This window comes from Leptidea sinapis, chromosome 25 (genome assembly GCF_905404315.1).
Source record: "Leptidea sinapis chromosome 25, ilLepSina1.1, whole genome shotgun sequence".
Lineage (NCBI taxonomy): Eukaryota > Metazoa > Arthropoda > Insecta > Lepidoptera > Pieridae > Leptidea > Leptidea sinapis.
In genome coordinates, this window is record NC_066289.1 from 7,117,873 (window position 1) to 7,144,586 (window position 26,714).

The 26,714-nt window shown below is 35.7% G+C and overlaps 1 long non-coding RNA gene across 1 annotated transcript; it reads left to right on the top strand.

Moving 5' to 3' along the window:
* The first annotated feature begins 10,014 nt into the window (after positions 1-10,014).
* LOC126972141 (uncharacterized) lies at positions 10,015-20,301 on the top strand. Its single transcript, XR_007731060.1, has 3 exons — positions 10,015-10,395; positions 14,648-14,718; positions 20,202-20,301. It is a non-coding gene; the product is annotated as an uncharacterized LOC126972141 (long non-coding RNA).
* Positions 20,302-26,714: the final 6,413 nt, after the last annotated feature.

A 26,714-nucleotide genomic window follows, 5' to 3' on the forward strand; every position in this document is an offset into this window, starting at 1 on the left:
GAACAAAAATCTACGATACTATAGTTTTATCTTACTGACATTATCAAAAAAATAACGCGCTAACGATAGCACAATAAAATTAATAAGGTAATCCAGTGGGAAATCCACGGCTATACCACTTTAATTTATTTCTGTCTATGCCCTTCTACTAGCAACAATATAGTGCATATTAATAGTACTTGTCACTGGCTATTTTAGGGTTATTTCCATTTTTTATTGAACAAGAGTTAACCGCTGCAAGCAACACCCATTCCGTTACATGTTTTTCAATACTAAAAATACGTCCTGTTTTATTACTTTCGTCATAACCTAATTTATGTATGACTTCCAATTTTGTCATTGCTAGTTTGATCCTAATTCATATAGGATAGTATAACTTCAAACAATAATGTACTTAAAAGCCTTTTGCCAGTTGATATTAAAACATTTCCGGTCGGAAATGTAGACACTTGAGCTTAGATAAGGAGTTGGCGCCTGCTCTCATTCTGAAACAGTGTCGGAACCACAAGAGTGCGGCTTCACAAGTAGATTCTCACACATCTGGCTAGACCCCGATCAAAGAGTATCTCTGAGAGGTAATAACACTTGAAACGCTTCCATTCTAAAACACCCAACACTTTTAGCGCAATATACAGTAACATTGATAATACCACTAAAAGGATCTATCAAACTGAATATTTGACTGATATTTCGGAATTTCCAAGGATTGACTTATGATTTATCGCACCATCGAACTGTTTGTTCAATTACCTTACTCTGTACCTTTTGTTTTGTTTGCCTCCGGGATTAAGTCGCTTGTAAAGTTGTAACTCAAAGTTATTTAACCAGTGGTTGGCATGGTTAAGCATTTCGATTGCAGTTTTTGTAATTTTTCTTTACACATAAGATCAACATGTTTTGTTTTGGTTTTTTCCGGAGTTTTCTTATTCTACAGCCCTTTTTTCTAGTTTATTGCTTCTAGATTCGCTAGTTAAGGCCAATTTTGAATCAAACAATAATTTCCATCTTGCATCAGCAAGATTGGCTTAAGATCCAAAATCCCTGTGGTGTGGATATTCCTAAGATATCCTTGTCGCCTTCAAGCTTCACCTCTTCAAACATGTAGCGTACTCGCAACTTTTTCTACCATTTATTTGTATATGAAAACTATTTGAAATATACCTACAGATATAAAACTTTGTAAATGTTTGTCATAGTTGTTTACAGTGCTCGTTGCTGTAATAGCGTTAAAATTATGAAATTATCAATTCCAATCCGCCATCTTTTTCTCTGAAGCATCGAAATTGATTAGTTTTTCTTTGTAAATGTAGCTAAGTTTATGGAGAGACCATATACTACACTTTTGCTTGTTTTCCTCGTGAAGCACGGTTCCAATACCTTGTATAATTGATACAGCGTCACTTATACTTGGCAAGGCTTATCAAAGATCCTGTGTACATCCGTGCTAGTTTTCTATTATGGAGACGGTCTCGTTTTTGCTGTTTGTAACTGTAAGCTATCTGCACCGGTATATAAAATTGCTAACAATTTTCGTAGTGAAATCTTTTGGCATGCAAGGAAAAACTTTCAATGTTGTATTACCGCCATGCTATAACATATTGTTTGCTATAAATATTTCGTTTTACACGTATTTCGATGCTGAATAGGTTTACCTATATTATTTTAAAATAGAAAGATAACTCTTCTTATTTTAACGATTTTATCTTTCATTTCCGACTGCAGTCACCATAAGTGCCATTTGTTTTTTTTTTTTAATTTCATCAACGAACGTTCTAGTTTCTTACGTACGAATTTACAAGGATAAACGACCTTACGGGACAACCGTTGGAAGGAGCATTGTCTGCCTTTTAGGTCGGTTTAGGTTCCCTTGCCATATCAATCCGGAAAGCTTTTTTGTAGGACAAAGAAACTATAATAATATGTCAACAACAATTATTTAAAATTCACTTCGACTCTTCATTTACGTTTTTTTTATCATAATAAGGGATGAGACGAGCAGGACTTTAGCGGATGGTAGTTGATACCCTCTGTCCATTACAATGAAGTGCCGCCCAGGATTCTTGAAACACCCAAAAGTTCTGAGGGGCACTACAACTGCGCTCGTCACCTTGAGGCATAAGATGTTAAGTCTCATTTGCCCAGTAATTTCACTAGCTACGGCGCCCCTCAGACCGAAACACAGTAATGCTTACACGTACTGCTTCACGGCAGAAATAGTCACCGTTGTGGTACCCATGATCTAGCCGACATCCTGTGCAAAGGAGCCTCCCACTGGTAAAAGTTTTAAAAGCACTAGATGATTCTGCAAGGAACCAGCACCTTTATGTTGAACAAGAATTATATTAAATGACTCTATTTACTGTAATATTAAGAATTGCTAGTCAAATTATTAATTATTTGTATTTTCTTTCAGGTATGTATTTATCTCCGTGATGGCTCTAGTCTGTAAGGATTTCTGTGAGTCTAGCAATAAATTTGAATAATATAAATCTAAATAAGAAGGAAATAGAAGTGTTATGTGACGTGCTAATTACTGGCGGCACGACTGTCGCCTATATAAAATATTTACATACATTACATTGCTACGTACGCTTGCAACACTCCGGATATTGAGGGACTTGCGCAGCAATGGTGTGTTAAATGACGGTAATACGAAAAATTTATGAATCTTATATTGAAAAATTGTTGCGATGTATTTTATTAAAAAAAAAACAGTAGTTAGCTTTGGCTGGTATGGTTGCAGGTTTTGGAAGTTTCAGCAGTTAGATTTACTGAAATTCACCATATTTACGTGTTATGGTGAATGCGTACGATGCATAAGTAAAAATTGTAATTTAAGATTTGAACGAATTTAATTTGACATTGTTACTGAAAAACGTTTCAAAGCATAAACATCACATTTTAAGGAATTCGTGTTTAAAGTTTAATAAATATTAGTGTATTCCATGCATGTGGGTTGGGCTACTTAGTCATGATGTCATTTAAAGAGTGACAGTAGGCCTGCCATATTTTGTCAGTCCCTTAATATGATTCACGTGACCAGTTTTGTGTTCTTAACTCAATTTCGACATGATTGTGGTTTGGGACGTTTTTCTGGGATTACGTCCAGTTCAAAATGCAAAAATACTTCACAGTAATGTACGCTTCTCTCGCAGCCATTTGTATTATACGTCAAAATTAGTTCTCTGTATGCTCGCGAGTGGCGCGATAGGCACAATAATTTGCTGTCAAACATATGGAACAGCCTCTCCAGTGGTATTTATACAGGTCAGTGTATTCCATACGTTATATCGTGGCCGACAAAACTGAAAGTTTTTCTCCGTGTGTACAGCAGATATAGCATATATATATCTCAACATTCCCACCAGACCACCATAAGTGACTCATCGAGATTCGGATGCTAAATAAATGGTTATTTGACACAGATAGCAATTAATTATTGTTACAATTTGTAATCAAATAAAATGATTGATGAAGCATTCTTTAGAAACGATTTAAGCAGCGATATTTAATTAGATTACTTGCATATGACCCACATACAAAAACTGCTTCTGTGTGCCAATAAGACAATGCATTCTCATCATCATAGAACAAGATTTATAACATATATAATTATTTTTTAACATCATTTTGTAAAAGTTTTTTTATTATCTGTTAATATAGTAGCTATACTTTCTGTCACTTTTTTACTGCGGCTAGTCTTTTTCTTTTTTTAAAGTGCAACTTTTATTACATCGTCTCAAACTTTTTCGTCTGTGTGTTGCATGTCGCGTGACGGTCGGGCGGCGCCTATAGTTCGCAGCAGCTGACCGTGTAGTGTATAGACTATTACTCATTTGTGCCAGTGCTCCACGCTATTTTTAGTTAAATGTCTATAATGTGAAAAAAAGTTTCACTTTTACCGTGGTTTCATAAAACCACATCATCCTTTTTTTCTAATATGCGCTGACAGGCTGGTTCCATTGGTAACATGATGATTGATGGTGACCTAAAACCAGTACCCTACCCAAAAAACTAATTACATTGATATTTAATTATAATTCTTTAAAAATATATTTTAATCCTCATAGGGTTTATTCAGAAGATGCTATGAACAACATTGTTATTTTATTATTAATATTGCAAGTCAAAGGAATATAATATTCGAAAAAAAAGCGATTATTATTATTATTCTAAGCGAATCCAAATGTCACAAGTTTAAAACAGTATTGATGCTTAATTTAGCGCGAACCTCCAAATAAAAACCGACAAAATTTAAACTCTCCGAAACACTCTAAGTTGTTAGACACTTGTGAAGATAAATGATGTCGTTGTCAAGATTCCGTCGGCCATTTTTTCATCAGACGCTAAAATTATTGTGAAGGGTCAAGCTAGACTGGGCACTAACTGAGCCAACTGCCAAGAATATTAACTATTCCAAATGTATATGTAATATGCTCTGCGATATAACTCGAATATTGCTTACATATTTTATGAAAAATAAAAACGCTATGTCAATAAAATATACATTAAGTTTAGCGATGTTATTTAAAGTAATGTTTTTAAATTTAATGTTGGTATTTCAGTGCCAACGATCGCAATAGGATCACAGGTTTAATGTAAAAGCACAGATGCGTTACGGTCTGTCGTATATGAAAGCCGTGCGGCCAGTATAACATGAGCCCTTGGCACCTCCCCGTGTACTAAATCTGCAGTTATTGAGTAATTCGCTTTAAATGGCAGAGGTCTACGTTATTGGTCGAAGGGGAGCTTGTATTGGCGCGTTGCCTCTTGATATCGATTTTTGGTCTCCCTTGAGTCCCCACCGCTCAGAATTAGAAGTGAAATTTATGCCGATGGCTTGAGGGACTTGCATTTTGTAGTTTGGGACGTTGATCTAATGTTCTGAATGATGGTCTTAGAGAGATTAATTGGGACGGTTGGATTAAAATTGGGTTCTGAATGTTTGGAAATTATTTATGTAGAAAATTTTCAAATGACGCTTTATTTGACGGGGTAGCGTGTTTTAAATTTTAGTAATGGTTACATATAACAGTTGCCAAGGTTTATGTGGATTATTATTACCTTTATTTCATTAGAAATCACTTGTTAAATATTTATAACCTCGGTAACATTTCACGTAGTTTGTGTTGTCAAAGGGCCCTTTACTTACAACGGTTAATGAAATTTTTACCTTCTGGGTTAAATACCAGAAAAAGGTACTATTCAAAAGATTGCATATACATTTTAGTGGTTGAGAATTCCCACTAAGTTGTCTTAGGACACTTGTATAGGGAATATCTCGCAATTTCCTTAGCGGATACTTAATATTTGATAAACAATGTAGAAATAAACAAAAATGATTAAAAACCAAATCTTACAATTATATACACTTTAGAGTACGTTCGGTTAAGTATGTCTCATACGTCAACAATTCCCAGATGTCATAACCCAGCGATTTTTACGAGACGCCATCAAAGGCAACAGAGTAAGTTATCGCGACAAACAAGTTTTCGTGTAGGGATTCCACGGCTTATCTGACCATCCACACACAGGCAGGCTTGGGCGCATATAACACAACAATACGAGGGCCGCTCACATCCCCCCCACCCGCCTATAAAAACAGAACACTGCGGGGAAATGGCGCTAGTAAATGAGAGCTCAACGTTAACTGGTCGGTATAAAAGCTTCACTCGATTACTCGGCTTGCGTGCGTTCTATTTTCATTTTGAGCGTGATAATGATAACTGGATTGTTTAACGTTCCGTTCTCTCCATTATGTTTTATACTAGATGGTTAGGTCGATATTCTGGGCGTTATACTTTAGCATCAGGGCACGTTTGTGTCAATTTAAATCGTACAGAACTTTTATTCGACAAAAAAAGTAAATTTCACAGTTAAAAAAGGATAGATTAATAAATGTCACTCAAGTGTTACGTTACTATAACGTTATGGTGGTGTCAGCAATGGAACGAGGACAATGGCTGAAGTAAACACGTAGATTTTATTTAACGCTCTATAAAAAGTTGTCAATGCTATCATATTTATGGTGACATGGTTTTGAAGTAAATCTTTGCTAATATGTGCACTCTTTGAAGTTCAAACAGAAAATGCGGGTAAATGTAAAAACGGTTAATTAAAAAATATAACGGTTTCATCATTGTTATTTATTCAATGTATTGATACTTACAAAAAAATCTTATACAAAAATTCCTATTTTCTATATTATTATAACCTAAATATTTAGTACTAGTCTCTATAATTTTTGTTATGTTTTTAAAGTGATACCCGTCACTTCTCATTCATACAAAAATAAAATTTGAAAACAAAATTTTATGAACGATGCGGGGCTCGAACCCACGACCTCTCGCGTTCCGTGTGAGTGCTCTTCCAACTGAGCTAACAGTTCGAGTGACGTATCGTCATAAAATCCTGTATGCTTTGTTCAACTCGCACGGATCGTGAGAGGTCATGGGTACGAGCCCCGCATCGTTCATAAAATTTTGTTTTCAAATTTTATTTGTGTACTATCCTGTATTTACGAAGGCAACCCTAGTACCTGACCCTCTGTTTGTCCAAAGATTAGTTCTCAACGCAGACGTGTCATGACGCGCATGCTAATATTATTTACCACGGCTCGGACACGTTTCGCAGTTCGCTTAGCGTCATGTCCCCTTTGTGTGCAGTGTTGGTAAAATATACAATAATTATGTCTTTTGTAGTTTCTACTGCATCTGTTTTATTAAAAATCCTTACTAATATTACAAATGTGAATGTAGGTTCGTTTGTTACACTTTTACGCCAGAGCTACGGAACCGATATTGATGAAATTTGGTACAGCGATAGCCTAGAGCTTGGGAAAGGACATAGGCTACATTTTATCGCGGAAAAATTCATGGTTCCTGCGGGTTTTGTGATAAACTGAAATTCACGTCGATAAGCTAGAACTATACCAATATTAGGTTTAGTTTGCCATAGCAATCTTCCTCGAAATAAGATTCATATAATAAGTTGGGTACGGGAGGGAAAACGGGAACCGGAACTCGAATAGGACATGAGATATTCATCAATTCCAAACTTGCTTATTATTTTTAAAAACCCTTTATCTACGCGGACGAAGTCGTCTTCTAAGCAATAAATCAATTAAGAAAAAATATAAAATATTGCAATCATTCTAAATTTGACCAAGTTAAGAAAATATACATTTTTCTTATGTCTTTTCTTCTCTTTAAAAGTGTTTTATCTTACTTTTCGGCGTGTTATATTATTCCGACATGTATACGAATTTTAAAAGCAGTATTGTTTAACAGACGTTAATTTCGTACAGCATAAAGACATCTGTTACAAAAGTACGTTAAGTCGTTAACGGAAACGCAATTGTATCGCAGGTAATATCTCGCTGTGGATCGAAACAGGAAACCTTATCGCAGCGACAGGTGACGAGAAGTGACGTCGACGTGTGCCGGCAGTTTTTAAAATGCGGAGGGACCCGATGAAACTAATTTGTAAACTACAAACACATTATTGAAGTCTTAAAAGCTCCAAAGGAAAGTATGAGAGTGATATTGAAAGAAGAGTGAATGCAGGAAACATAGTGAATGGAGCTTTGCACTCCTTTATGAACAGTCAGAAGCTGTCTAATAAGGCTTGTTTGGCTGTGCATGAGGGGGTGTTTGTTCCAACACTCATGTACGGAAGTGAAAGTTGGGTATGGCAGAAGAAACATGAAAGCAGAATAAATGCAGTTGAGATGAGAGCGTTGAGAAGTATGATAGGAGTTAAACTGAGTGACAGGATAAGAAATAGTGAGATAAGGAAACGTTGTAGTCTGAAAGATGAAGTGACAAAAATTGAGAAAGGTATGCCGAGATGGTTTGACCATATCTAAAGAGTGAATGAAGAACGATTGACGAAAAAAGTGTATAAGGCGAGTGTGAATGAAAGTGTTGGAAGGGGTAGACCTAGGCGGACGTTTCGAGACCAAATTAGGGACGACTTGAAAAAGGCCAGGTCAAGAGTACCTTAAACCGAAGAGCATGTATGAAAGGAATAATGAAAGTGGATGAAGCGAAACAAGTATGTAAGGATTGTAGCAAGTGGAAGGAAGTGGTCTCTCCCTACCCCTACTCGAAAGAGGCGTGATTATATGTATGTATGTAAAAGCTCCATTCGCCTCCCAGTGCTTCTGACATGGATGTATCTAAATTATTTATATTTATATCAGCTTTAACTATTTTACCTGGGTTACAAATGAAAAATTTGGTGCATTTATATTATAGCTACCTACATATTATGGAAAATATTGTATAATATAAAATTTTCTGCTGAGAAGATAGTTCCAGTGGATATTATAAAATTATTATCTTTTATGTGTGATATTTGAAAATTGCTGAAACTATATAGAAATCCAGCAATGTTTACACATTACTGCTTCACGGGAGAAATAGTTACGGTGCCTATTTCGGTCTGAAGGGCGCCGTAGCTAGTGAAATTACTGCTCAAATGAGACTTAACATCTTATGTCTCAAGGTGACGAGCACAGTTGTAGTGCCAGAGCAGTACAGCTGAACGTCCTGCTCGACTCGTCCCTTATTTTCATAAAAAAAATATATAGCTTAAAAAGGGGGACAAACGAGAGTACGGGTCCTGATGATCACTAGAGGAATCACAGGACCGTTTCCGGCCTTTAAGGAGCTATACTTAGCACAAATTAAGAAAGTTTTTTTGAAAATATCTTCATTAACGAAGCAATAATGGTAAAATAAGGATTCCTTTCTTCTCACTTCATTCCAAAAATAGAAATTCTAAAATAGAAACGATTAAATTTTAAAATCACGTATAGTTTTGATTATAAAAACGATGCGCACTGTACGCACGTATTATGAAATCAAAATTGTCTCCACTCTGTCACGTTTTATATCTACGCTGGTGAGGTTTAACAGATCCTGTCACGGCTATCTGATAACCGTGAAGACTTTGTTGTGAAGGTATTTTAAGAATGTTTCCGGATGGCCGGATGGTCGTTACATTTCGTACACTGACCTGTATAAATACCACTGGACAGGCTGTTCCATATGTTTGACCACAAATTTTTTGTGCCTATTTGAAGCACCACTTGCGAGCGTCCAGAGAACAAATTTTGACTTTTAGTACAAATGGCTGCGAGTGAACCGAACAATACTCTGAAGTATTTTTACATTTTGAATTAATTTCGTTCGTTTTCCGTGTTATTTATACTTCAAGAATTAACGCAATTAAGTAAACAGTTTTTTTTTGTAAATAGTTCCTCACCATCTATCGATGTTTGCTGAGGTTGCCATCACTAGTTTTAGTACCGCAGACTCTCGCTACATGGCCAACAGCGCCACAATGGCGAATATCAAACAGGCACAAAAGCACTTTGACAGCCGCAAGTCCAGTGGTATATAGTAGAGGTCAGTGGTTTCGTACCATGTAGGTACTTACCTATAGCTACACAAACACAAAGCATTTTGACTCAAATTGTTTCTTCGCGTGTTCTTCGGAAATTTTGGTCTATAAACGTTTATAGGAAAAGTTTGCTGTTTTGTGCGTAATTCTGATGCGGCAATCTACTACCGTGATGGTTGTTAGTTGTTTAAAATTTAGTAATTATTTATTTATTTTTATTTATTTATTTATTTATTGCTCCAACAGGGTGAACACCAATACAATTCCTTAATAACTAACACAGATATAACAATTTAAGTGACACCCCAATTATAGGTGCAAATCGAGAACAATTAACAAACGAACACAAACAGAGTTTTAGCAAAATTAATAAGCAATATATACAAAAAAAAAATAGTATTTCAAAATTTTAAATTAATTAAAACTATGAGAATTTAAATTAAAATAAATTAAAGTAAATTCGTCCTATGGAAAAAGAGCTCATCAAATAAATCATTGTCGATCACAATTGCAAAATTAGACATATTACACATACATATTATTAGTCTATCTTGATCCGACATTCTTTTGACAAACGAAATTCGGACGAACCCACAATGTGTACCTAGTAATTATTGCAAAATGAGTTTGAATATAAATCTAACTGTCGACTTCAAATAGTAATATATCAAAATCACTTTATTCATGTAGGTCACGGACGGTCAAATGACACTTATGATTGTCAAAAAAAAAATTTGTATTTGAATTTACCACCACGTCGCAAAGGCTAATGTGAAGAAATGAGAAGATACTCAAAGCCACACAATAGTGGAAATTTATACGTAAAATACTTGAAAACATTTGTTTCATCAAAATTGATTCCTCATGATTATTTTTTGATTTCAATTAACTTCTTCTAAAACTCTTCAATTATATATTTAATAAAATTTTCAATTTAACTTCGGAAACAAATGGCGCTCTGACAAGGAAGTGTTAAAAACTCTTTCAGTATTCCTTTATGCGCTCTTTAAAAAAAATATAATATTAACCTAAATCAATGCTGTTGCTATTATAAAATGTCCTATTATGTCCACATGAGATAGTTTCAGGTTGACCGATCAGTAGAAAGTAGTGAAATTACTGGGCAAATGAGACTTAACATCTTGTCTCAAGGTGACGAGCGCAACTGTAGTGCCGCTCAGAATTTTTGGGTTTTTCTTCGTTTTTCTTTTTGTAATGGGCATGGCGGATCAATTACTATCAGCTGAACGTCCTGGCCGTCTCGTCCCTTATTTTCATTTAAAAAAGAATATTTACAGCAGAGCCGTTTTATTTTTAAATTAAATATTTAAATTTATTTATAGACAACGCCCGTATGTGAGGAAATTAGTTAAGAAAGCGTTTGTACATTATTTAGATAGTATAAATTATTTTAGTAGTTGTTTTATTTATTTGTTAGTTAAGTTGATTTTATTTCAGTTATCAGCTTAATTCCTTCTTCAATTTTAAGTTACTTCCCCCAAGAGACAACACCATATGAGTATACAGTATGAAATGTATATTACATTAATTTAATGGATAATAGAATATGAATACATAATAATTTTTTTCTTGTTTATTTAACTTCATTACAAGTAGCCGATTTTATCAATATTACAGTGAAAGTGATGTTTTTAAGTGAATTTATTTAGCGGCGTTGTGAACTTTTCTTGGGAAGGGTATAAAATGTTAAACTCGCGTCAGGACACGTGGCCTGACCGAAAATTCGAAAAAAAATATATTCAAATAATGGATGAATGTTGATTTTTGTGTGAAATTAACTTTTTAGTGTTAAATAATTGTAATAGATCTGAAGTGTTAAATTTTTTATGTAATATAAATTATTGTGAAACATTTTTGTGTACGATAATAGAACAAAAATTATATATTGTATTTAACCACATAATTAAGCAATTCGTGCGAAATTATTCCCTAACCATTTCAAAATATTCAAAAATTCAGAATGAATGAACAAGTTTTCATTCCTGCCGGCACTCCTGGAGTGCAACCCGTATTTTTTTTATTTTTGTCACTTTAATATTTAATTGGGCTAAATGTAAAAAATAAAGGGCTATCTTGTGTATCCCAGAAGTAATTTGAGTGGCAAACAAACACGGCGCACATTTACTCATAATGCGTCATACAGGGGTTTCTCACACCAGTGCTTTACAAAGAGTAGTTAACTCCATTAAGTTTAACGAAGAGTAATTATGTTTCCTAAAAGCGAGATCCATAATTCGTGATTAGCACGCAACCGTTGGGTTGGACCATCTGCACATTGTTCTTGTTCTTTGTTTAAATTTAAACACATGTATCTGTTGTAAGTTTGATTAACACGTGACCGACAAACAGTTTACTAGCACTATCCTTTGCCTTACTTTTATATTAGAAACTAGCCGTTCCCGCCCGCCTCGCTGGGCGAATTTTAAAAGGAAATAAATTAAATTTTATAACGACTATTTTCATTAGAATTTGGCTCATTTTATTGGCCAATGTTCTGGGAAGTTTTTAAAAATAGTTAGCAGCCATACGCTCCCCATTTTTATTTTTGATACCTTGAACATTTTCATGAATTTAGCTGGAGCACTATGACTCAATTCTAAACTGGTTCCGCATTGTTTAAACTATTCATAGTTTCTTATGTAGTTATTTCAACTGTAGTTAATAATTATCAACAATAAAATTAACTAAAAGTGTTCAAAAAAATTAGAAAAAAGTCCTAAACCACAATTAGGTGAAAAAAGCGGATAAAAGTAGAAAAAAATTATTATCTCCTAAACTACGCAAAATCGTAGAACATACATAGGGGTGATTCGGATACTCATCACCATGAGGCTTTCAAATTTTAGCTTTAGACGTCAACTTCTCGGCCACCTGTTATAGATAGAGTACCTACCTGACCCGACCGACGCTGTTCTGTCAATAAAAGTTATTAAGTAGTAAGTATTCGGAAATAATGTAGTCTAAAAGCCATCGGAAATGTGTGTTAAAATTTAATCATTATGTAATTGTTCCCGTTGAACAAAAGAAAGATTGGATATCTTCTTAAAGATGTATATTTCGTCTGTCTTAACAGGATTACAGTTATAGTTTCTTGTGCAGTTCAGGTATCGTGTGGGAGTTGTTGAAGTAGAATAGACTGAATGAAATTTGTATTTGACAGTTAGATGGAGGATGAAGTATGATTTAGAGAGTAGGTAACGAATTAATTAATATTTAAGTTATTTGATTGGTTGAGGTGTATGGCTCGATATAATAATAAAATTAAATTTAATACAGTCACACTGTATGATGTGATGAAAGGAAACAAACGTATTTCTGAATGATTTTATAATATGTGGTAAAAAATGATTAGGATTAATATCGTATTTGTGCACTTTCACATGACTTAGAAGGAGAATGTTATATAATATGTAGTGATTATCTTCTTAATACATATATATATATACGTGTCACGTTGTTTGTCCGCGATGGCCTCCTAAACTAATAAACGGATTTTAATTGGGTTTACTTCATGGAGTGCATTTTAGTCCAACTTGAGAGATAGCATAGTTTTTATTTCGATTTGGGACCCATAATTATTTTTATGTACAATATTTGTTTTGTATGGACATAATATTTTCTATGAGAGAATTTTTTGACGCACAGTTTGACAGTTCTGCTGTGAAACAATTTCGTTACAACAACAGCGAGCATATTTTAGGAAATAATTCTTGATGTTACGAAATATTATTAACGAATTTATAAAAAACAGTTTAATGAACAGAACAACGTCTGTCGGGTCAGCTAGTACCTATTGATATAAATATTATAAAAAACATACCAAAATTAATTGAAGCCCTTTCTTTGGCACGATACTCACATATTGATATTATATTTTATTCGTATCTACGCTTTGTATTGGCAACTTTTTAGTACATCCCCGATCTGATTATGAAACCCTTCCCATTACCCTACCCACATTAAATTTATAAAATTGATCAGTCAATCTACTCTTTAACAATTTCTACTAACGGCCGTTCCCAATGTACTATCTACAGAGATAAATTACTACCTTCTCCTGTCAGTAATTAGCTGTCAATAATCTGAAACTGTCCCAATATGCCCGATAAGTCATTCTTATCGCCTTATATTGGGACGCGTGAATTGCAATTTCCATACAAACTTCTATCGTTAGTAAGCTATACGTCGTCCCATTGACAGACAGCGTGTACGGATAGGGTGAGTTACCGTCGATAAGCTTATTGGGACAGAAAAAGTCAACGATAGTTACGATTTTTATCTCAAGTAAGAGATAGACTGAATATTGGGAGCGGCCGTAAGCTGGATATCTTTAATATAAATAACAGGACGGTATTCGTTAATTTGATTTAATATTATTAATTCAAATTAAGTCGTGGAAAATTTTCGCTTTGCATTTATGCAATTAACATAAATAATTTAAGCAATATAAGTAACTCTAAACCAAAAAGGCAATGAACTCGTTTAAATATAATTTTATTTGGTACATTTAAAATAATTTAATTCAGATTATTTAACTAAGGTAGACGGAAGGTAGTTTAAATTGTACTTTACACTTTACCGAACATTAATGAGTGTTCCGAAGAGCTGTTTTACCTGATTCCTGCCGCCGAATTCCACCTTCGCACGACACGCCACAAATTAGGATATCATCCCCACCATCTGGATGTGTAGCGGTCTGCCACAGTGCGATTTTCAAGGAGCTTTCTTCGACGTACTACGAAGCTGTTGAATGAGCACCACAAAAAGGTGTTTCCGGGACGATATAACGTCGGTACCTTTAAAAAAAGCGCGTACATCTTCCTTAAAGGCTGGCAGCGCTCCTGTGATTCCTCTGGTGTTGCAAAAGAATTTGGGCGGCGGTGATCACTTAACCAGGTGACCTGTACGCTCGTTTGTCCACCTTTTCTATAAAAAAAATTAATTGAAACATTCCGTCTGTTCGCGGGATGTATCATACAAACGACATTTATTTAGTTATCGACAGCTGAAATGTTAATAGAGTGCGTACTATTTTCGCCTCTAGCAATACAAAATTAAAAAGAAGATGGCGCATTAAAAATATACTTATGTTTCTTTTAAAAATGGTCAAACTGTAAATTTTTACCAAAAATCCTCGACCCGCTCCTGTATTGTCTTCAAAATGTTAACCGACACATACTCATACATATCTAGTTTATTAAAGTGAAAAATTTTTTAGGTCAAAATGAATATTTCGTGGCTATCGAATTAAACTGAGCTGTAACGCTCCGCTGCGTAACTCTTGCTCAGGTAAGGCTACAGTTGACAAGGAAGACTCATTCGTTGAACCGAATTGTATTTCGTATTATTTATTATTTTTTGTAGTATCCATATTTTTATAAAAAAAAAAATCTCGCCGAGTTTCTTGCAGTTCTCAGGTCTGAGGCAGCATATTTTGAATGGGTGATAGTTTTTTTTGACGCTCAATAAGTAATTTTGAAAAATATTTGAATTTGAATCAATTTCGCCTTGATAAAGTTTTCACTTCTGTTGTCCAGTCATAATCACACCACTCCGGTTAGTTAATCAAGTTTGAAAATTATGAAATTGTGAGATGAAGCATTAAAACTTTAATTAAATTTAAAATATTGAAGTAATTTGATATTCCATAGCAACAGCATGTGCAACCCTTCAAATGGCAATAATTCAAAATAAACAGCGCGACTCGAATCGGCCAACGTGAACCCCTGCGTTTGCAAACAGATTTCAATGTTTTACGACCCACCATACAATGACCCCCGCGCCGATAACAATTCGAGTGAAATTTGGGAGCGTAATAGTTCTTATTATACTGGTAGCGTAGGGTTGCCACGGTTTTGTGAGACGAAATGTATTCACCGTTTTATAAATGTTACTATTGCATGTTGCAACTGTTACAATGTATCGATATATTTTGGGGTATGTTACTTCAAAATTCACATTTGAACAATTTTGTAATACTAATAATGAATTTTAGGCGCTGTAGAAGATAACAAATACAGAATTTATCTTGTTTTAAAAGGGACATGTCTTAAACATATTACGTACCTAATATTTTGCGTATAATCGCGTCAAATTGGCACTAATCATTTGAATGAAATAAAACGCACGGGGGTTTTTTGGGGGCGACAAACTGATCTAGCTTGGTTCCATCTCTGGCAAATGTCATTTCTTATCGAGGAAGCTGATGGCTCGTGAACAGGCGCTACTTGAGGTGGCTGCACAATTCTGGCATCGAGAAGAGAACGAATTTTATTGTATTTCCTAAATATGTTGTATTTCTTAAAAATACTTCACAATATGTTAATTAGATTTCTTTGCCATAAAGGTCTTATACCTTTATTTATTTGTCGTGTGTAGATCACTGTGCAGATTGATACTTCTCTGCTAGTCAATAATTCTAGAGGCTTCGTTCAGGATTTATTGACATCTTTCTTTTTACTTACTCAAGTAAATAGAGGTGTAGAATATAAAATGTATAATAATTATTCGACGACCCATATAGCCGAATGGTTAGTGACCCTGACTACTAAGCTAGAGGTCCCGGGTTTGAATTCCGGTAGGTGCAATCATTTATATGATGACTATGGATGTTTGTTTCCGAGTCATGGATGTTTAAATATGTATTTATGTATATATAAGTAAGTATATTGTATTATATATATCGTTGTCTTGTACCCATAGTACAGGCTATGCCTAGTTTGGGGCAAGATAATTTGTGTAAAAGTGTGTCAATATTATAATTAAAGGTGGTAATGAATTTCTTTCCACTTCATCTCATTGAAGCTCAATGTTTCCCAAGTAAAATGTTAATGACTTGCAAAAGAATACCTGAGTTCACGACCAGCAAAGCTCGTTCACCTAGCTATGGGAGCTGATGAGCAAAATGTTATTGATAGAATCAAAAGAAAATAGAATAATGTCGTGATGAAGTGCTTTAATGATGAAGGTTTTGAAGTTCTAGGATTTGAAAGAATCCAACAGCTGCGTATTATTGCTGTAGTCGCACACGATCCCTGTGGTACGAGCATTGTTGACATTAATATTAACTTCATTCACTTCAGTGATTAACTTCGTGTCGGTTGGTGAATATTCTCTCATAATATTAGAGTAGGAGTTTGGCATAGTGAAAGTCTACATATAGAAGAAGGCCAGAAGAAAAATGAAATTAAATTTAGTAATTCAATCAAGATAAATGGCAGATGACGAGATCCAGTACTAAATTGTCGATTAAGAAGAGACATTAACAGTCTTTACATACAAAAGGTCTCGACTATTTTTTCTTTATGCCAAAATCCAAATGTTCTCATAACTGTAATTTCTTTTATATTTGTAAGTTAAAAGATTTGGAACAACACATGAGTCCCTCAGTGAAATGACTACGTTCGTTAACCCTAGATCTCCCCACAGGAACCCGCGCCCTGCGAATAAATCGCGTAATAGAATCCCCGTCCCGCCCGAGGTGTCCACCTAACATTGTTAACTGCGCACATGCGCAACACCCTTCCAGCCCTGAATACACCAGGCATCAAATCCCACGGCGCGTAGAGTCATCAACTGAAGTATCAGCCACCCCGGTACTTGGAGCTCGTAAAATGAAAATATGTAACGCCATTTTGGATTCCAGCTTTGGGTGGTTGGAATGGTTACATAATATGTAACTTGACTGTCTAGAACATATTCGATATTCATTTAATATAATTTTCTAATTTTCAAGTTATTTGAGTGGTTTGTTGTTGTAGAACGAGTGGATATGGGTAGATTCACTAGAAAAATATGTTCCTTAGTATAGCCCCCGCTAGTGGCAGTGGACAGGGAAATATTATGTCGAGAACCGTCACAAATTGATTCGTTAATTGTGCCTTCTCCTCTTGAAGATAAAAAGGGACCTCCCACCTCGATGGCATCCTATGCAATACCTCCTACTGGTAAAAATTATTTAATTAATTTAGATTCGTTTCTTATTTGGCACGGGTTGTATTATATAGGATAGGATAGACAGGCGTGATAACTTATCCGTAGATGACTCTACCTACATTTAAATGATGCAAGGATATTCTCATTGCCAAGCACGTGACTAGGGATTTGATGTACAACCTTGCATGACTCTTGGGAAAACGTTATGAGTACTGAAGGAAACTTGTGTCCCCCTTTGTGTCGCAAACTCTCGAATTGTATTTTCAAAGTGCTACCAGGCGTTTCAATTAGACTATGGGCAAGTAGCTGCCTAGTTGATTAAAATGATTACTTTCGATCTCAATTTAAGATTATATAATTAATAGAATTAGCGGTCACCATTACTAGGTCCTATCTACAGAGTGTATTTAGACTTTGCTCAGACTTTACTTACATAAAACTTAGCTGAGTGTGATAAAATGCGAACTTGACTTTTGTATTGGCTTAACATAATCAACCTTTAGCCGATCATTGATTCTACATCTAGGTCGACCATTTCCAACACTACCATCCACATCCGCTAAAACTGCCACCACATATTCTTCCGTATCTTGCTCTTTTTTCGGTCAAGATTGCGCGTTTTTACTAACATTTCGTTTATTGAAATCCCCCGAAAGCCTCGCCAAGTTTCAGAGTAGTGGACCTCGACATTTCGAGTGACTACCAGTTCTGCGGTGAACTGAAAAGCAAGGCTAAGTTAGTCTTGAATAATTCTCAAACTGATTGTGATTAATAGTGCGAGACCATGGCTTTCTACGGGTCCACTGTCTACTTCTGTATAAGGTCATTGTATTCGAAAGTAACATAATCATAAGCCAAATGTCCGCCGGGGTCCAGTAAGATGTGAAGCATCTTATCTTTTTATACCGCTTCTAACGATGGCTTGTTGTGTTTCATACATCTTTTTGCTTGGTCTTTCTTATGAGAAGTGACGAGACGAGCAAACATTGCCCTGATGGTAAGTGAAAAAGTGATACGCCCTGACCATTCATGCTCGTAATTTTGATTCATCAGATGTTAAGTCTCATTAGTCCATTTATTTCATTATCTACGGTGTCCTTAAAACTGAATCAATAATGCTTGCATGCTACTCCTTGGCTGCAAAAGGGGTCCCATCATGCCTTCGTCCTGTACAAAGAATTCTCATCATTTTCAATTTCAATTCATTCATCAGTATTCCCAGTAGAATTGCTATTTAACTTATTTCCTGTCTTGGCTCTTTCATTTGCTATTGCAGGAAAATTCAGGTGTTTTCTATATACTAGGGTTAGGGTACAGGTAATGCTTCAAACAACTAAATTACTTCATTCCTGTTGTCGATTACATCAACCAAGCAGAAACTCTTGATGTAAATTTATTAAATTAGGCGTTACTTTGCGGAAATCCATAATTATACAAATGATTTAAGTTTTCTTTAGTGTTAATTCCGCCAATATTTGTTTTAAAACAATTAGACACGTGTTTCGCCTCTACACGAGGCATCCTCAGGACGTGTTGTCTCGCCAAAATCTGGCACGAGACTAAACTAACTAACACGAGACTAAATAAAACAAGGCGGAATTAACACTAAAGAAAACTTAAATCATTTGTATAACTCTTGATGTGTTCACCAACTGGTTGCCTAGTACAACTAAGATACTGGAGAAGAAGATTTGCAAGATTTAAAGCAATGTCAAATGCACCGCGGTGTTTCTCCAGGGTCGTGTCAGGTTAAGGCACCATCATATATTATGAGGACCTACTTTAAAATCAGGAATGTTTCCCCATGGGCGGAGATGATCACTTACCTATACCTACAGGTGACTCAATGTTAGAGAAATATTTTCTTTGATCAATGCCAGTTAATTTAAGTAAAATAGTTTTTAAAGACAACGGAATTTCGGGTTTGATTAACATTTTTTTGCGCCCAGACAAAGGGAAAGGGCTACCCTCCGCGATAACGACGGGAGAGAGGTGGTGAATGTTAATGGATACCAACGCAGCTTAAGTCTGAGTTGGTTATGTGGGACTCACGTAAAACCTAAGTGCCTACCCTCTAATCACCACCCGAGGTTGGCTTTGGGCAAGTGCCCTCTAAGCCTACATTGAAGGCGACCTTCTCTTGGGTAGAGAGAGAGAGAGAGGCGCAAGCGGCACTCCCTATAGAGCATCCGCTGGGATACTTAGCTTAACAATGATTTAATAACTATTATAAAAACGTGTACTAAATAATGAGTGTGCTTTATTGAAACGTTTAATAATTGCTATAGACGGCCTACGATTATTGAATTGAATGGCAATTGCGTGGTACGAGCTAGTTATTAAAATGTACAGACGGGGCCTTACGGATAAATTGTAGTGTACTACTATAGATGGAGCAGTGAACCCCACGATATTAACGTAAAACCAAACTACCCCCACAACATAAAAATGAAAATATGCAGCGCCATCTAGTTATAAAGTGCCATTTAAAAGTTATCGGAGTTGCGGTACGAAATTCGTATGTACATTCGAGATAATGTCCGGTCGTTACACAAAATTGCTTTTATTTTATTGCGAAATTAATAGTGATGTTGCTTTTATTGATTTTGTTTCGATAAATACGTATTGGCTGCTTACAAATGGCGGTTTCATGAATTTTAAGTTTCAACTTAATGTATATTTAAAACAATCTTGGCCAGCGGTTGGGCTTCCTGTATCCGTATTGAGACTCGTAAGATAGTACTTTGTACATTCTCTACGCACCTGTGTCCCACGGTATAAGTGTCTGGATCCAATTAGCACTAAAGATGTAAGATTCAATGTGATATTTGTGACAGTTGCTGTTTTCGGCAGTTGAAGCTTGAGCCCTAGCTCCAACCGAAGTAGCCTGGATATGAGAAGGAGCCAGAGTATCGCCGTAAGTCCCGTTTCACAACAGCGTCATACCACCAGGACGCTTATCATCACGACAAGCAATTTTACATTTTTTATCTGTGCATATTTATACTTACAGCTTTAAAGATATTTGATTACGCAACAGATATTGTCTGTTTTATATTTAATTATATTAGCACAGAAATATTGAAAAATAATAGGTTTTTAAATAATAGATAAATCATTCTATGATCCACTTCTTAATTTTGAGTTTGTTTCTTAATTTTGAATGCCGCCATCTTTGGTAGTTCACCATAAAATTAGGTTAGATATAAAGATGATAAAGAATATAGTATTTTAATTGTAAGGAAAAGTAACTCGTAACTTTAGTTGAAGAAATGGCGCTACAAAAAACAGCCAAACCTCTAAAAAGTCCAAATTTAATAAACGTATCGACCGTAGGATAATCTGTGTAGGGGAGGCGCCGGCGCTCATTGTTATCCAATTACGAGCGCCCGCGATAATGCGCCGCGAATTCAAATGAGCTGGGGGAGAGCGGACAGCGACCCCGCGATCAGTCTGTGGATATTATTTGGACCGATCCAGACGCCACTAACCCTTCAAATATGGTACAATGTTGCCAGCCTGTTTAACTAGTGTGACAGTCACAGGGAATGCTTGTCGCTTTGGTATAGACCGAAGTATAGACCAAAGTTCCTTCGAATCCTCTCCTTTTTTTTTATAAAATAAGGGACGAGACGACCAGGACGTTCAGCTGTTGGTAATTGTTGCAGTGCCGCTCAGGATTCTTGAAAAACCCAAAAATTCTGTGCGGCACTACAATTGCGCTCGTCAACGTGAGACATAAGATGTTAAATTTCATTTGCCCGGTAATTTCACTAGCTACGGCGCCCTTCAGACCGAAATGCAGTAATGTTTACACATTACTGCTTCCCGGCAGTAATAGGCGCCGTTGTGGTACCCATAATCTAGCCGGCTTCCTGTGCAAAGGAGCCTCCTGGCCTGGTGGTGATACAAAGATTATGATATGTAGAGTGCATAGCACGTAATAAGAATGCTAAGGGATGGAAAATTACCGCAAGCTTCCACAATGGTTACCAATGCGGAAAAACAAATGAATATGAACATTTATTGAGCTTCTTTGGAACTGTTACATGACATTTAAAGCCATGGATGGATCTCGGTTCTGGAAGAAACCATCATCGACTAACACCTAAGAATTTTAAAGCAAGTTGTTTGGTGGAAACATAGTAGGGTCTCATTTCTCGGATAGTTAAGGGTTGGCCGTGGTTGAACATCTCCATCCAATTTTTAGATAGTCTTTATGGCTATTTATGTGGAGAACAAATTTAAAAACTGCGAAATAAAATTCGTGAGAAACGGCATTACCAACAGCTGAACCTCCTGCTCATCTCGCCCCTAACTGTCATAAAAAAAATCTTCGACTATAAAAAATACAATGACACGAAAATCTGCAAAATTATTTTTTTCAACTTTTTAAGATTTAAACCATTTCTTCGGTTACTACCGTTGTTGGGCGAACTCGAGCATAGATCATGTTTGTTAGATTTTCTTCCACGTTTTAATTGGCAGCACCAAGTGCAACTGTAGAATACGGTGGAGAGTTTACACCTTAAGGTATCTTATCTTTCGTTTATTTAAGCAAACAACTGTACCTAATGACTGTATAACAGAACGTGAGAGAGTGACAACCGATACTTAACACTCTGATATCAAAAATCTATTTGATATCAACTCGAAAAGATATAATAATTAATAACTTGAGCGACAGACTTGTCATAACCGGTCTATAATCTATCCTATTCTATTCGGGACTAGTAAACAATACAGTCTAGTTTAGTTGACCAGCCTAGCGAAACTCTATAAGTAAAATGCGATTCAATCGTTTGTATGAAACGTGCAGTCATTGATAGATTGACAGATGACGGCTATAATCTTGTAAAAAACGGAGATAGCCGAAATCCACTACGTTTAAAGCGACTACTCGCTTTCAAACTTAGCCGGGTTATGCTTCGTCGCAAATCGCCATACTGTAATTACTACTATTTCACACTTATGTCAAATCTCTGCACGTTATAAACTACACTAAATTTAAATTTTTATTTAGGAAGTCTCGCCTCTTATTCGTAGTACTTACATCCTCTTTGTAGTTGACTTTACATTTCAGAAGTCTAAGGGTGTGTTCCGATATGCACTGCGAGCATGCACAGTGCTATCACTGTAGAAAAATTCGTTCCGTTATGGACTGCCAGTATACTGCCGCAGTACCCTAGGGAAATATATGACGTCATAAATCGCCGCCATATTCTACTGTGAGCACTGGCGTTTTCGAGGTACGGTACCCGCAGTACTTTGATCACGTGATCAGTCAAAACCACTCGAGTGCCTAACGTTTTATAAACAATATCTACAGTTTAATCCCAAATATTTTTAATTTGACAGTACTCCAACAACTGTTTTTTTTAATGAACTGGAAAACTTTAATACACTCATTTGACTGCTGCGTCAAAAAATGCGACTGACAGTATACTGGATTGCGTTCCGTTTTAAATAGTAAACAGTATAACTGGCTATAAAGGGACGGCTTCACAGTATACTAAATTGACGTCACACTGTACAGTGCATATCGGAACATACCCTATATCCATGTCCAACAAAACCTCGTTTCTTAGTTATTTAAAGGGCAAAGACTAAGTTTATCGTGATATAATCTATGGACAGAAAATTAGCACGAACAAAGAGTTTACCCACTGTTTTATTGCACAGTCGTGTTTATTATTCCTCATTATGTATACAGCTGAGGATCGAACGTGTTTGATCATTGATTATATTTTATTGTATGCTGTATAAATATATTTAATTATTAAATCAATAGAACTATTCAATTATTCCTTGAAATCACTTAGATTGCTAGAAGCGAATCATGTTTGATTTAGTATTGGGTAAGCAAATAAAGATATTATTTTATCTATATATAACATAATATAAAAACGAATAATTCATAAGAACATATTCAAATTTAAATATTTTTATTCGAAATAGGATTTAAAATCACTTATTGAACGTCATAAACTACCACCCATTCAAAAGAGACTGCCTCAGACCTGAGAAGAATGGGCGCAAGAAACTCAGCGGCCTTTTTTTTTTAAATATTAAATATGGATTACAATGTGATATCGTACAATAAACATTTATAATTAAAGAGCCTGAGGGTGTTCGCTTTATTCCCAGTACGTGGTGTCATTAAGAAAATCGTTTATGCTATAATAACCTTCCCCACACAAACGTTTATTAACAATTCTTTTAAATTTCGTAACACATTTGTTTTGTACATTTTCTGGGATCATATTGTAGAAGCATATACATCGCCCAACAAAAGACTTACTAGCTCGACCCAACCGAGTAGTAGGCATAACAAGTTTATGTTTGTTCCTCGTGTTAACATTATGAATGTCACAGTTTCTAGAAAATTCCTCAATGTGCTTATCAACATACAGAACATTATGAAAAATATATTGAGAAGCAACAGTCAAAATGTTTATTTCTTCAAATTTATCTCTTAATGATTCTTTAGGACCTAGGTTATAAAAATAGGTCATAAAATTCAGAAACTATATTTAACGGCTCAAAAGCTTTATACATATCTATAAATATTCAATAGATTGGCAATTCAAGACTGCTGGCATGCGCGGTATTATGAATTACCATGCCTTTCAATGGTCTTTCAATGGAGACCATTATTCAATCGTTATTCAAAAGAATTGTTAAAAAACGTTTGTGTGGTAAAGGTTACTATAACATAAATGTCTTTCTTAATGATACCACAAATTGGGAATGGAGCGACCGCCCTCAGGCTATTAAATAATAAGTTTAATTGTACAAGATTACTTTGTAAACATGTTTATTCGATGGAAAAAAAAGGCCGCTGAGTTTGTTGCGCCCATTCTTCTCAGGTCTGAGGTATTCATTTTGGAATGGGTGGTAGTTTTTTTGTCTTTCAATAAGTCATGTCACATCCTATTTTGAATAAAAATATTTGAATTTGAATATTTGAAGTTGAGAGACAGCCCTACTTTGATTTTTCGCTTTTTGATTGAAAACTTCTATGGACGCACTTTATAATTTTTTGTCACGACAAATGGCATGACGTTCTCTTATGCTGTCATGCCCCTTCAACGTACTACTACTTCTTCCTCTTCACCAGGACTCCCTAGTGTTCAGACTCCAGTGGTAATATCACTGAATCAAAATATGAGTGATAGAGTATATAGTTTTTAGTAATTATTTTTGATTTTTTTTTTTATGAAAATGAGGGACGAGACGAGCAGGACTTTCAGCTGATGGTCTGCCGCTCAGGATTGTTGAAAAACCCCAACAATACAGAGCGGCACTACAACTGCGCTCGTCACCTTCAGACCGAAACATAGTAAAGCTAACACACTTACTGATTCACGGCAGAAATAGACGCCGATATATAAGAAAGATGCACATCTGCGGGGCGTTTATTACAATTGACGACTATTTTTTTTATTACGTATTCACAAAGCTGAGCTTTATCTGAGAGTTTATTACATAACGTATAAATAAATATAAAAATATAAAATGGCGCTACCTTAAGGCGACCTTGAGCGATATGAGTTCACGGCTGCCGGCCCGCCATCTATGTAACAAAGCCAATATTTTCAAAATTCTTGCGTGGAAAACAGTTTATATGCTTACAATCCTCGTTATTCACTACTAATCTGAATAAATGAACCTACACAAAAAAGTACAAGCTATAAGAATAACTTTTCTGAGAGAAGTACCAAAAAATGCGTCACGCCATGCCAAAAAACTTGTTTAACTTCAAAGAAATGTGGTAGTTCAAAAAGGCTCGGCAATGTTAACTATAACCAACAGCAAGAATTAGCAACCTACAAATAAGACTTAAGGATATGTGTAGCAGGATTAAGTAAGTGTTCATAGCTCGAACTGCTATACTTTCACCACATAACTTATCTAAAAACACCATGTTTGCGTGTTTTCTGCTTACTCTTCGCCTTAAACGTAGGGTACGTTCGTACGTACGTTCCCAAAGATGCTAACAAATATTAAAACTTCAAGAACATATTTATATCACAGGCATATTCACCGATCAAAACGAAGCGAACGTTGTTTTAATCATGAACGGTTTGAATATAATAAATATTTTATAACATTTTCACCAGGGGATGATATTAACGGCCAACTTAAACAACGTAGATGGCGCTAAGAGCAAAAACATTTTATATTTTTTATGTGTATAAGTAAAATCTAGTGAACGGCTTTGCACCTGCCACCTGTCCCAGGTGCATAGATATCTATTACCTTTGAGTATAGGGGTTGAGTAGCGACCCACGCGCATTTATAAGTAACTAGCTGCCGCCCGCGACTTTACCGGCGATTTGAGAATTTTGATCACCATCCTTGAGCCTAAACCCTTAATAAAAAAAAAGTTACTCGTTTTATAAAGAGTAACTACTTATGTTGAGCTGTAAACTAGTGAAAGTTTTGGATTAGCATCGACATTAGCAACAGACAGACAAAAAAAAGTAAAATTAGTGTTCGGGTGTAAGTAACGCGTATACATTAATAATAATATAATATGTAGAAAGCCGTCGTTACATTTAAAACAGACAACAATTATATTTAAAGATTATCTTTTATGTAAAAAAAATGCTGGGAGAGTTTCTTGCGCCGCTTCTTATCTCACAGAGCGCCATTTGTTTCCGAAGCAGAAGTAGTGTCTAAAAATATTAGAAATGACATCAAAAAGAATTCTTAAGCAATACATTTTGAGAAAATAAATGCCTTTTTATGCCCGTGGCGTCGGAGTCGTGTTCCAGAAGGTGTCCCTCAAAACGCAATCCTTGATCAAATATATTTTGATGAACCCCCGTTACACATCCTCCTGAATGTGGTCTTTAATGCGTAAACATAGCATATCTTTGGGAAGTCCAATTCTTCAACCACTTGAGATATGTCAGCTCACTGCAAAAGATATAATAAGATTCATGAAAAGCATCAATCTTAGTAGTGAGCTAAACTTTACAGTGGCTATCACAATATATCACATTGGTCGCAGTGAGACAGGGCTGCACTGAACTGTACTTCACGTTCTTCATGACTGCATATAAGAGATGAAACTTGATCACTCACTCACCCGTATTCCCGAACGCGTCCCAATACCACAGTATTGGGACGCGTTCGGGAATACGGGAAGTAGAATTTGATCCGGAGAGAAAAATGAATCCCATCAGAGGTATATCAGGATTAATCAGTAATTAACGGTGTTTATTTAGGGCACATGATACATTCCAGAATATTATGTCTATAGTGTACCGGTTCGTATCAGCCTTGCGAAACTCTCTAAGAAAAAGCGATTCACTCGATTGTATGAAACGTGCATTCATCTA